This window comes from Rhinolophus sinicus, chromosome 10 (assembly GCF_057876585.1).
Source record: "Rhinolophus sinicus isolate RSI-liver-muscle chromosome 10, RSI-T2T, whole genome shotgun sequence".
Taxonomy (NCBI): domain Eukaryota; kingdom Metazoa; phylum Chordata; class Mammalia; order Chiroptera; family Rhinolophidae; genus Rhinolophus; species Rhinolophus sinicus.
The window spans coordinates 9,301,863-9,315,569 of NC_142510.1; the positions used below are offsets into that span (position 1 = coordinate 9,301,863).

Below are 13,707 nucleotides of genomic sequence, written 5' to 3' on the forward strand. Positions count from 1 at the left end.
TAGAGATCATACCAACCACCCCGATCGTCTCCCAAATCCCAAACAAGGGCAGTAAGACCCAGTAAGTTGCTGTTTGCTGGGTGGCTACTATATACCAACCGCAGGAAACATAGCACACATTGGAGTGCTTGTTACATGGCAGGCACTATTCTAAGAAATTCACATCTGTGACTCATCTGTCCCTCGCTATGGTCCAGGAGGTGGGTCCCACGAGTGCCCTGTTCCACATACGATTTAGTGACCTGAGAACTAAATCAAGGCAGCCACACTCCAGAGCCAAAATTCCATCCCCAAGGCCCAGACAGAGAAGCAACTGGCCACCCACGGCAGGCTGCTTATAAGCACATTCAGCGCATGCATACAGCACATGCATTTCACCCCACTCTAGCCAGCCTCCCCTGGAAAAGTCAAAACTTCAACTACGACATTGGGCCCAAGGCATATGACCTCCTAAGTCGGTTGAGCTGGAGCGAATACTTCTGTAACAGGCTGCTCAGACAATTCTTTACCTTTGCTTCAGAGGCACTGAGACACCCCTTAGAAGAGATAGTTCCACGGAGCTCCTGCAATGCAAACAAATGCCCCCCACCCACATAAAAGGGGAATCATTTAGTGGAGAATTTTGTGGCTGGTACGTATTTTATGGGCATCATTTTCGGAAGCGGTCCTTTGTTACGGTCCTGGGGCGCGGTCCCCGCCGCGCGTTGCGATGCTGCCACCTAGTGGTGATGGAGAGCGCTGCTGCGGAAGTCGAAGCGTCCAAAGCCCGGTACCGACAGGGGAGGCGGCATCCTGTTAACACCAGTCTGGGCGGTGGCTGTTTTTAGCTGGGTCTCTCCTTCTGTGCCACTTTTATCATGGAAACCGGCTCTCTGGACCAAAAAAAAAAAAAAAAAAAAAAAAAAACCTGCGACGTGCTCTGCAAAAGTTTTTCGAGAGCCAATTTTAGCTGCATTTCTTGGAATTTGGGCTCCCGGGAGCAACGAAGGGTGGGCGTTCCCAGAAATTGGGCTCCTTCTTAAAACCTTTAGAACCTGGAATCTCTTGGGTTCCAGCTTCTGCACTGGGCTCTGCAAAGGAATATAAATTTGGGGGTTTTAGAGGCAGTAGGTGCTGTCCTGAGAGCTTTACCATGTACACTGAAGAGCTTTCTTTATATCAGGGGTGTCCAAACTGCAGCCCGCCGGCCAACTGCAGCCCGCAATCCATTTTTAATTGGCCCGCAGCAAATTCCAAAAATGTATTTAGTTTACTTAAATAAACCAGGTGAGGCAATACGTACTTCACCTCGAGTGAGTGGCCCGGCTGTTTGTGTATTTTACCGCATACGGCCCTTGGTGAAAAACGTTGAAAAAAGTTTGGACGCCCCTGCTTTACATGGACCGTCTCATTGTTGACTCGAAATCACCCCAAGAAGTGTAGAATTATACCGGTTTACAGATGAGGAAATTGAGACTTGGAAAAGTTAGCGATTTGGCTAAGGTCATACAGCTGGACCTAGTAGAGCCCTTTGAATTTTAGAGTCTGTCCGTTAACGCGGAACCCAAAGAAAGCAATGGATCAAGAGCTGAACGTCTTGCATTCATGTACACACTGCTGCCAACTTACTGTGTGACCTTGGGCAAGTCATTAAACCTCTCTGAGTTTCCATTTCCTCTATGCTAAAACAGGTATGGTAATCATAGGTTTTGTTTTACAAGGTTGAGTGAGGAGCCAAAGAAAAATCTGATATCCTTCATTCCAGTGGTTCTGTTCCCTGGTCAGGAGGACCACTCAGACCCCCAGATTCTTCTATAGATTCCAGGAGGGGGTTGGGGATAGGTACAGAACCCCCACAATGGGAAAGAGCCTGAAAGCCCATTGTCCCCTAAAATGGGCATTGCCTTTATTCAGTCACTGGGAATCGATACAGCAAATCAGTCAGGCCCTCCTGCTCTGACGTTCTCATCCCAGCTCTGCCCCTTACTCACCTTGCACCCTTCAGGCCTGGACCTCACATGGCAAAGGGGATGTAACACTGATACTGACTCTATAGGGTTGTTCTGAGAATTAAACAGTGTAATACACTGTAAATATCTGAACCTGGTACCACCACTAGCATAACCAATTCATCCATCTACCCAGGATTTTCCCCGTTTTCACCTGGACATTCTGCATCTCAAGAAACCCCTCAGTTCTGGGTGAACTGAGATAATTGGTCACTTTTCCGGGCATGCATCTCAACCCTGACCACCAGACTAGATTGTCCCCGTTCTGTCTGTGCTCTGACACGCTTTGTGGCCTTTTCTGGGGCTGGAAATGATGTAATTGTGTGTCTGCCTCCCCCCAGGAAACTAGCTCCATGAGCTGGGGACTGCATCATATTTGATCACCGCTGTGCCGGACACAGGGCTTAGCCCCACGGAGGTGATCAGCAAACCACACTGAGTGAAGAGATGACCACCTACTATGTGTCAGGCCCTTATGCTAGTCACTGGGAGTACAAAATGAACAGACATCAGAGGTCATGGCCATGTGGCAGAGACTGACAAGTGACCAAGTAGAACTCAATGCATTAAGGGCTGGGATAGGGTAAGCGTAGGGGGTGGTCTCAGAAGGTCTCTAACCCAGCTTAAGAGGACAGGTGTCAGAGCAGCCTTCCTGGGGGGACTGGCCCAAGTTGGACCCACAGAACTGAGTTAATCAGTTAAGGGAAGGAGAGAAGGGAAGTTCTGGTAGATTTTGCTGACCACATGACAAGCCAATGCCCTGACTGTCAATCTGACCCAAAAGAGGGAGTTTTCACCAGACGACACAATCTCCAAAATCACAGAAACCTCCATGTCTTCCCTCTTTCCCTCCCCCACTCAACACAACCCAGTCACCACTCACCTGGTAACACAATGGGAACATTACATTAGCTGGGAACTACCAGCCTTTGTCTTTGTCCCCCAAGGGCCAAGTTCATGCCTTAAGATTTTGAATAGGTCATTGGAAGAATTCCTGCTACCCCCATACCAGATCTCAGAATCCTAAATTATTGATTTAATATATAAACGGAATGACAGACTCACCTTTCCCAGCTTTTTCTTGTTTACAGGTGGCTGTCACCCAGACAGGAATTGCAGGCATAGCTGTTCAATGGAGTTGTGACCCAGTGGTTCTCAACTGGAGTAATGTTGTCTTCCAGGAAATATTTGGCAATGTCTGAAGACCTTTTTGGTTGTCACAACTTGGGGGATGTCACAACTGGCAACTGGTGGGTAGAGGCCAGCAGTGCTGCTTACAATCACATATATCCAGTACATGCACAGAGAAATACACAGACATACATACACATACACACATATATACATACAATACACACCTGCGTACGGACACACATATATACACAGAGAAACATATACACACATCTTCACACACATACACACACACGCACATACCTATGCAAACACATACCCGTATACTCGGAGACATGTAGAAACATGTATGTACACACATGCAAATATACACACAGAAACAAAGACACACATACATTCAGAGACACACAGCAGGGCCTATTGTATAAGCTTCTGTGGAAAAAGAAGCCTCTACTCACATCACCTGGAATGATGACCCCAAACACATTTTGGTCCTTCCCTCTACACAGTTTTAGGTCCATTCTTCCTGCAAATAAGACCCCTAGTTAAAAAACCAACCGTGTGTTATTTAAAAATGACTGGGTGAAAGAAGGAATAAAAGGACAGATCAAAAGTTACATAAGAACAGATGAAAATACATTGTATCAAAATGATTGGGATGTGGTGAAAACAGTATTAAGAGGGAAATTTATGTCATTACAGGCCTATGTCAAGAAACAAGAAAGACAAACAATCTAACATTTCAGCTTAAAGAAATAGAAAAAGAACAAATGAAAGTCAAAGTCAGCAGAAGGAAGGAAATGATAAAAATTAGAGCAGAATTAAATAAAATGGAGAATAAAAAGACAATAGGAAAAATTAATGCAACAAAGAGCTGGTTCTTTGAAAAGATTAATAAAGTTGACAAACCCCTGGCTAGACTCAGTAAGGGAAAAAGAGAAAAGAAACAAATAAACAAAATCAGGAATAAAAGAGAAGTTATGATAGACACCACAGAAATACAAAGGATCATCCAAGAATACTATGAAGGACTATATGCCACCAAATTCAATAACCTACAAGAAATGGACAAGCTCTTAGAAATATATAATCGTCCTACACTGAATCACAAGGAACTGGAAAATCTAAATAGACCAATCAACAGAAAAGAAATTGAAACAATCACCTAAAACCTCCCCAAAAGCAAAGTCCAGGACCAGATGGCTTCACTAGTGAATTCTACTAAACATTCAGAGGTAATTTAATACCTGTCCTTCTCAAACTCTTCCAAAAAATTAAGGAAGAGGCAATACTTCCTAACTCATTTTATGAAGCCAACATTACCCTGATACCAAAACCTGGTAAGGACAGCACGAAAAAAGAAAACTACAGACCAATATCTCTGATGAATACAGATGCAAAAATCCTAAACAAAATACTAGCAAATCAAATACAACAATATGTTTAAAATATTATATGTCACAATCAAGTGGAATAGAATTGAATACCCCGAAATAAACCCACATATATATGGGCAGATAATTTTCGACAAAGGAGCCAAAAACATACAATAGAGAAAAGAACGCCTCTTTAATAAATGGTGCTGGGAAAATTGGAAAGCTAGACTGCTATATGTCACCAAGTACCAAAATTAACTCAAAATGGATCAAAGATCTAACCATAAGACCTGAAACAATAAATTGCATAGACAAAAGCATAGGTACTAAACTTATGGACTTTGGGTTCAGGGCGGATTTTATGAATTTGACCTCAAAAGCAAGGGAACTAAAGCAAAAATAAATGAATGGGACTATATCAAACTACAAAGCTTCTGCACAGCAAAAGAAACTATCAACAAAACACAGAGGCAACCAACCAAATGGGAAAAGATATTTGCAAACCACACCTCCGATAAGGGGCTAATATCCAAAATATATAAAGAACTCATACAACTCAACAACAAAAAAACAAACAGGTGGCCGGTTAGCTTAGTTGGTTAGAGCGTGATTCTAATTAACACCAAGGTTGCTGGTCCAATCCCCACATGGGCCACTGTGAGCTGCGCCCTCCTTCAAAAACAAAACAAAACAATCCAATTAAAAAATGGGCGGAGGACCTGAACAGACACTTCTCCCAAGAAGACATACAAACGATCAACAGATATATGAAAATATGCTCAGCTTCACTAGCTGTTAGGGAAATGCAAATTAAAACCACAATGAGATACCACCTCACACCGGTTAGAATGGCTATTACCAACAAGACAAGTAATAACAAGTGTCGGAAAGGCTGCGGGGGGAAAGGATCCCTCAGATACTGCCCGTGAGAATGTAAATTGGTACAGCCACTATGGAAAACAATGTGGAGGTTCTTCAAAAAATTAAGACTAGAATTACCATACAACCCAGCAATCCCTCTCCTAGGTAACTACCTAAAAAATCTGAAAACATTTATTCGTTCAGATATATGTATCCCTGTGTTCACTGCAGCATTATTCGCAGTGGCCAAGACATGGAAACAACCAAAGTGTCCTTTGATAGACGATTAGATAAAGAAGTGATATATATATATATATCATGGAATATTACTCGGCCATAAGAAAAGATGAAATACTGCCATTTGCGACAACATGGATAGATCTTGAGATTATAATGCTTAAGCAAAATAAGTCAGACAGAAAAAGTCGAGAACTATGACTTCACTCAGATGTGGGAAATAAAACGGAAAACAACAAATGAACAAGACAAACAAACAAAAACTCATAGACACAGACAACAGTTTAGTGGTTACCAGAGGGTAAGGGGGAGGGGCGTGGTAGATGAGGGTAAAGGGGTCGAATACATGGTGATAGGAGAACACACATGGGTGGTGAACACACAATGCAATATACAGATGATGTATTAGAGAAATGTGCTCTTGAAACCTATATAATTTTACTAACCAATGTCACCCCAATAAATTTAATAAAACGTTTTTAAAAAGATTCAGAAAACCAACCATGTTGTTACTAACTGCCCACCTCCCAGCACAGTCAGTGCTGGCACTGGCTTCTCACATCACCATGGAAAACATGCCACCCCTAGTCCTAGCCATGCAAAAAATGTTGTGGCATTCAAGAATTTGAAATGACATTGCTACTTTGCAGACAGGTGACCCTAATTTTGAACGCAGTTCCCAGGACACTTTGAAGAGAGAATGCAGAATGACTTTGCTTGCCACAGGGTGAGTCGCCAGGGGGGAAAGTCAGTGTTGTCAGTCCATGTGGCTTAAATTTCTATTTTCTGATGCCTTGGGCAGTCCGGCTCATGGAAGAGGAAAAGATGCCCCAAAGGAAACTGTCACCTTGTAGCCTTTATAATAAGTGCCTCGCTTTACATTCTCAACAGATGTCTGTAAAAACATATACTAGAGTCCTATTTTATTTTATGTTCCTGATCAGGCAGAGCATCTTAGGTTATACAATGGAGTTTAGGAATAAATTCTTGACTGATAGCATGGTGCTTTTAGGAAATACAGGAGCTCTGAGGCTCAGGGAAGTTAACGAAGCAGCCTAAAACACACGAGAGCCACGTTGTAAACGCAAGTCTGACCCCAAAGCCCCCACTCCATAACTCTCCCTTCCTGTGATTGGGCAATTGAAGTTTTAAACTTAATGCAGGACTGTTACCTCTTCATTTATGTCCTTGAGATGCCCCCACACCAAACTCGGCACTCCACTCTCCCAAACTGCTTGCATTTCTCTGTGTATTAGTGTCCTAGAGCTGACAGAACAAAGTACCACAAACAGGTTGGTTCAAACAACAGAAATGTGTTGTCTCCCGGTTCTAGAGGCCAGAAGTCCAAGATCAAAGTGTCAGCAGGGCTGGTTCCTTTACCAGGCTTCCAAGGTAAAGACCTCTTTGGGGCCCCAATTCAAGAGAGCCCTCTGGGAAGACCTCCCGGGAAGGAGGCCCAGCTGGCAGCAAAGGGAGAGCCCTGAGGACACCCAAACGACATTGACTCTTGCAGAGTCAACTTCCAAGGCTCCAGAATCTCTTGGGTTGATGAGGTGGCTTGAAATGGCTGGCACCTGAGAAGTAACCTCACGGCTCTCAGGGACGAAGGCAATGAAATGAGTCTGCTCTCTCTAACTCATTCACCACACACACACACACACACACTGCCACTGCCCACACTCTGCCAGCAATTCTCAACCAAGGCATGGTATGTTGCAAGCAGTTGTGAGCTGTATTACAAAGTAACCTATTGCTAATGACAAAGTGCCAAAGGTTGCAAATATATGTACAAGTAGATGCAAAATTATCCCTAGGAAGCGTCAGTTTCACTCACTGCGTTCTGCTTAGGGTTCTCCAGTGGGAGACAAAAGGAGGGAATTTACAGCAAGAACATAGATGTGTCCACACATGATGGAATAGAAAGCCTGGGGCAGCCTCTTTCTACCCTATGTCCTATGAGGTCCATATAGAAATATCAGGCTTTCTTCTTTGTAACAGACATAGAGACACATACCAAGGGTAGGTCCTGGAGGTACATAGGGCCAATTGAGATCAGGAAAAATTCCCAATCTCACCTAGGATCCAGAAATGCAAGTTAGAAAAAGGAGGCAGCATTATTCATCCATCCAACTGATAAAACATGTTGCATTTGATCCTAAAAGGCATTGGCCAGGGTGGGAGGGTGGAAAGAGGGGTTCCACAAACATGGTGGAGAAGAGTTTAATTGACACAACCATTTGGGGGGCTTTGCAGGATATGGATGCCATTGCCTTTCTGACCTCAATTCCTATGACTCTCCCCCTCCTCACTCTGCCCTAAAATCTCCTTGAACTCACCAGGCATGTCCGTGCCTCAGGGCCTTTGCACTTGCTGTGCCCTTTCCTGGAATGCTCTTCTGTATGGCTCATTCCTTTCAAGTCTTTAGTCACATGTGTTCCTAGCCACATGTTAATTCCCACATACATACACACACAATGTCCCACTGTCACTCTGTCCCTCTTCCCTGCCTCCTCTTTTTCCACAGCACCCACAAATCACCGAATATACATTTATTGTACGTATTTCTTTGTTTACTCTCTACCTCCCCAAAACACACCCCCACAGAATGCCAGCCCCAAGAGGGTACGGAGTTTGTGATTTAATGGTTCCCTGCTGTGTCACCAAAGCCTGGAATGGGCCTGGCCCAGATGGGCAATACGTATTTGTTTAAAGGAATTAAGATTTTAAGGGCAGTTAACCGATTCCGCTTTTAAGAAACCATCTGTATTCATTTTCAATCACCATGTAATGAATTATCAACGTACACAACTCCCACTCGTGAGCTCACAGTTCTGTAGATCAGCATTTCAGCTAGTGTGGAGTCCTAGCTCAGACCGAAATCACACTGTCAGCCGCTGTTCTTCTCGGGAGCTCAGGATCTTCTTTCACGCTGTTCCCGGTCCTGGCAGAATGCAGTTCCTTGCAGTTCAGGACCGACGTCCCTGCTGGCTTACTGGTTGTCAGTCGAGAGGCCACTTGAATTCCTTGTCGCATAGACTCTATATTGAAGCCAACAGCAGCATGTTGTACCGTCTCGTGCTTCCAATCTTTCTGGCTTCACTCCTGCTCCCAGCCAGAGAAAACTCTGCTTTTAAAGGGCTCCTGCAATGGGCCCACCTGGATAACCTTCAGATCCGAGGCTTGGGACTATAATTACATCGTGCCTTCCTGGAAACACCTCGTATAGAACAACCCAAGGACTGGACTCTTGAGGGCATCTTAGGATTCTGCCCACCACACCATCCTAGACAAACACTCTGCAATGTGCACTAGGAGACAGACATATGCATGGATGTCGCAGAACTATTCATCCCAGGAAAACATGGGAATAACCTACACAACCATCAGGTGAAACTAGTGGAATAAGCTACGATACAGCCATGCTATGGGATCCTCTGCACTCAGGAAAAAGAATGAGACAGAACCCAGGGCGCATTTTTACCCATGAAATTCACACAATGGGCTGTGCCCTTCTGAGGGTCAGAGCACCAAGCCTGGAGAAAGGCTGCCCGAGTTACAGGCTCTGCTTCGTCACTTCCTAGCTCTGCAAGCTTGGCAATTTTGAAAACTTTTCTGCACCTTTGTTTGCTCATCTGTAAAATAAAGATGATAATAATATTATTACCCCACAGGAATTGTGTGGGTTAATTAAGGTAATACACATAAAGTGTTTAGCACTATGTTGGAATGCAGTACACGCTAAATACAGAGCAGCTATTATTATTATTATTATTATTATTACTATTACCGTTATTTCAGATGTGCCAATAGAGTCTCTTTATTCTGCCTGATATATGCCAACGTGCCAAGCCTTAGTATCTCTGTGCATCCAAATATGACACTTGTTTGTAGATAGAGATATGGGTTTTCACTCTGTTATTTATAGCAATCAGGCAACTGTCATTGTTGGTTACAAATACAGCAAATACAGTTGGTTACAAATAAGGCACCTTATTCTGTTATTTTTAGGCAAAGGTTTCTGGATATTCTGTATGCAGTTTGAAGAGGTGTGTGCTCACTCCTTGCAATCCATACAGACCTGGCATGTTTTGCTTGATGACCTAGGCTTGACTCATATACAGAAGAGACTGGAAAAGACTGAGGCATACCTAGGGGGATAAGAGGTTTCCTTGGACATGAGACTTTTGGGTTTGAAACTAGTCCCAGGCAATATGGGGCAAGTTGGTCACCCCAGACACAACCCCAGCCAATGCACTGCAAACAGCGCTCATCGGTACCCCACAGGCATAACCACTTAAAAGTCAAGGGTCCACCACTTACCGGGCATACCACTTGGCAAGACATCTAAGTCTCTGCACTTCCATTTGCTCCATTGTAAAGTGGGGCTAATAACAGAACCAACCTCAATGGTTGTAAGGATTTAAATGAGTTAAATAGAAAGTGCTTAGAATCATGCTTGGCCCCTCATAAGCATTCAATAAACCTTGGGAATTAATGTTATTATCATATCTGCCACCACCTCTACTATCTATTTGAATGCTTTTTATATCTACACAATGGTAAAAAACTTAAATGCATTTATTGTAAAATGAAATTGTACATCACTACCCTAATTGGAAAGCCAGTATTGTCCACTATAAAGACAAGGTAATCATAAACGTAAATACATAACTATTTCCCAAGCAGAGGCAGCTCAGACCCCATTTATGGGCGGCTGACCCTTTGGAAGCCCAGCTTTTCTGTACAAATGGAAACAAGCTCAGAGAGGGAGGGACAAGATGGGGTGGAATCAGGGCTCAGAATTGATTTGTGACTGGTCTATGGACTCCAAGCCAGCTCTAAACATATCATATCGTTAGGGCCATTAAAAAAGCCATTAGAGGCAGTAATTTTCCATGGCGTGGCCCTTCACAAAGCAGGTATCTAAAATGCCTCTGCTTTGTTCTCACCTAATTTGGTCCTCAACGGGCAGGTTAGGGTTATGGTTAAGGCAACGTTCTGCACCAGCTCTTGCCTTTTAGGACAAGTCATATCACTTCTCTGAGCCTCAGTGATACCATCTGCAAAATGGACATCATAACAGCAGCCTCTCAGGGTTACTAAAGTTACTAAGATGGGACAAAGTAAACACACTCTGTGACCTTCACGCCATTCAAGAAATATATATGCTCACCATCTGGCCTTTTCAAATACCAAGAATTCCTTTCTGGAAGCATGTTATCACTTGGGTGGAAATGATCTCATTCCCCTAGCCTCAGTTGCCTGGATGAACGATGAAGGATAAATAACCAGAAAGCTCTTTAGAAGTCCAATGAAGGGATGTTAATTTTACCCCTTTCAGGTAATTGTTCTGTTTTTGGTTGTTTCTTTTCCTGTACTTGAAACCCTGGGCTCTCACTTAAAAAGACTTCAAACATTGAGCTTGAATCACTGTATAAACTTCAAGTGAAAGGTTCATAATACAATTAGAGCAGCTGCTTTTTATCTCCTGATATTGAATAATATGTCTATAATATGAGTTCTCACCTTCCTTACCATAACATTCCCCTACTAAAAATAAACATGAACAACAAGCCCCAGGATAACTGAAAGCTGAACTTGACCTCAGAGTGGCCAGATGCAACACTGGGTAGGACCTAAATGGTGTGCAGTAAACAAGACCAAATACAGCCTGGGGCCAACCCTCCAATCCACTGATCTGGGAGCCCTCACCCACCAGGCCATGTGGAGACAGCAAGAAATCAAAGGCCCCACCTATATTTTATCTGGTGTCATCTTCACCATATCCCTGCACACCAGGTGTTATTACCATGACTCCCCATTCACAGATAAAGAGACTGAGGGTCAAAGAGGTCCCCTGACTTGCCTGCCGAAGCCAGAATAGTGAGGAAATATCAGAACCAGGATACAAACCCTGCTTTTCACTTTGCAAATGGGCATGTCTATGTTCTTTCCCATGAAATAGTCGTCTGTATCACTTTACTCTACTTCTTTCTTCTTCTTCCTGTCCTGCCTCCCCTCTCCCTCCATTGTGAGCCTCCAAGGCAAACAAGGGGACCTCTCCGTAGGATTATAAGACCGTGCATCTGTGTGCTCAGAGCTTGCACCATAGAGACCGTGGTTTCTCCTTTCTGGGGCTGAAATTGTCTTTGTGGAAGAGCTGGAAAGTCACACACATAACTCCGGCACATGCCAACAGCCACCTTCAAGCTCTGATGTTACGTTTTCCTCCGCTGAGATAACTCAGGGGTTCAGGGAACAGAAGGCCTCGATTTGCAGGGCCTTCCACCCCACGACAGTGAGGACTCTCTGTCCAGAATCATCTCCATCCTGCTCCTGAGCCTGCCCTCACTCACCCCTCCACACTCTCCTGGTCAGTTATTCCCACTTAGAGAGGAGAAGCTTGACGGCCAAGGCAAGGCCTGTTCCACAGTTAACAGATGGGAAACCGAGGCCCACAGACACTGCAAGTGTGATGGTTAATTTTGTGCGTCTGCCTGGCCTGGCTCTGGTGCCCAGCTGTCTCGATCAAACACGGATCTCGACATGGCTGCGAAGGTATCGAGTAGCTCTGACTAACATCTACAATCCGCTGGCATTAGGTAAAGGAGATGTCCCCCCATAATGCAGGCGGGCCTCACCGAGTCAGTTGATGGCCTTAAGAGCACAGCAGAGGTTTCTTGAAGAAGGAATTCTGCCTCAAGACTGCAACGTAAAACTGCCTGAGTTCCCAGCCTGCTGGCCTGCCCTACAGAATTTGGACTTGCCAGCCCCCATCATTGCGTGATCCAAGTCCTTAAAGTATAAAAATTTAAATATATATATTTAAATATACATTCATATATAAATTTATATAGAAATATATTTAAATATAAAAAATAAATATTTGACACACACGTAGTTGGTTCTGTTTCTTTGGAACACGCTGACAGACGAATAGAGCAAGTAAACACTGCCTTTATGGGTGGAGAAGACGCGAGGACCCACATGCATGAAGCACACACTGTGTACAGAAGCTCTTGCCTGCGTTATCTCATTAAAGCCACACCCACCACCCAGAAAGGCAGTGTCAACATTTCCCCAGGATTCAGAGGGCTTAAGGGACTTGCCCAGGGTCACCCAATGGGGAAGCAAAGCCATGCTGTCCGCCTCTGCCGTCTGTGCTTTCCATACACCAGGCTGAAAGCCGACAGACTGGGGACATCAGTCCTTTCCAGGATCCCAAGGGGAATTCTTCCTCCAGTCCTTCTATGAAAAGTCATCGAAAAGGCAGGTTAGAGTTATGGTTAAGGCAATTTTCTGCACCAGCTCTTGCCTTTTAGGACAAGTCATACCACTTCTCTGAGCCTCAGTGATACCATCTGCAAAATGGGCATCATAACAGCAGCCTCTCAGGGTTACTAAAGTTACTAAGATGGGACAAAGTAAACACACTCTGTAACCTTCAAGCCATTCAAGAAATATACATGCTCACCATCTGGCCTTTTCAAATACCAAGAATTCCTAGATGCAAACTATGGAAAACCCAACTCAAACTCCCTTAAGTGTAAAAGGAACATCTTGGCTTGTAGGTCAGAGAAGCCCAGAGAAGCCCAGAGGCAGATCCTCGCGGGTTGAGGACAGGGTGCCACCCGCATTAGCAGGTCTCCCCCAGAAGGCCCCACCTCTCCTCCAGGTGGCACAGCCTTCTCCAGCTCTATGCTGTGGCCATGGAAGCTTCTAGCTTTCATTACCTGAACTTCCGGTGGTTCCTGTGGAAAGAAACGTCCTCCACTATGTTCTGAGGCTTGGGATGAGACTCTTGGGACTGGCTTGGCTGTCTTCTCTCTTACCTGAACTAATTGAGAGGCAGCCCAATGTGATGTAGAGCCGTAGCACCTACGTTCAAATCCCTGCTCCATCATTTGTCTGCTTGGGGCCTTGGACAATTTGTAAAATAGGGAGAATCATTCTCAAAGGCTTGTGGTGAAGAGTAAATGGATTAACATATGTTTGTAAAACAGACTAGTGCAGAGGACACAGGATAAGGAAGTGGTTGTTAAATAAATTACTGGAGCTGGGGTTGAAATGTGCTAAGTTGACCAGCCTGAGGTTTATACCTTTATCTGGGAGGC

General features: G+C 44.3%; 1 long non-coding RNA gene across 2 annotated transcripts in view; it reads right to left on the minus strand.

Moving 5' to 3' along the window:
- Window positions 1-42: 42 nt before the first annotated feature.
- Window positions 43-13,707, minus strand: part of LOC141569461 (uncharacterized) — a 33,560-nt gene continuing 19,895 nt past the window's right edge. The window contains exons 5-6 of one of the 2 annotated variants that reach the window (XR_016022569.1): window positions 3,054-3,645; window positions 43-872 (exon numbers count right to left, since the gene is read on the minus strand). This is a non-coding gene — a long non-coding RNA (uncharacterized LOC141569461). Of the gene's footprint in view, window positions 1,071-3,053; window positions 3,646-13,707 lie in introns of both variants that reach the window. The other variant, XR_016022568.1, reaches the window with a different exon arrangement.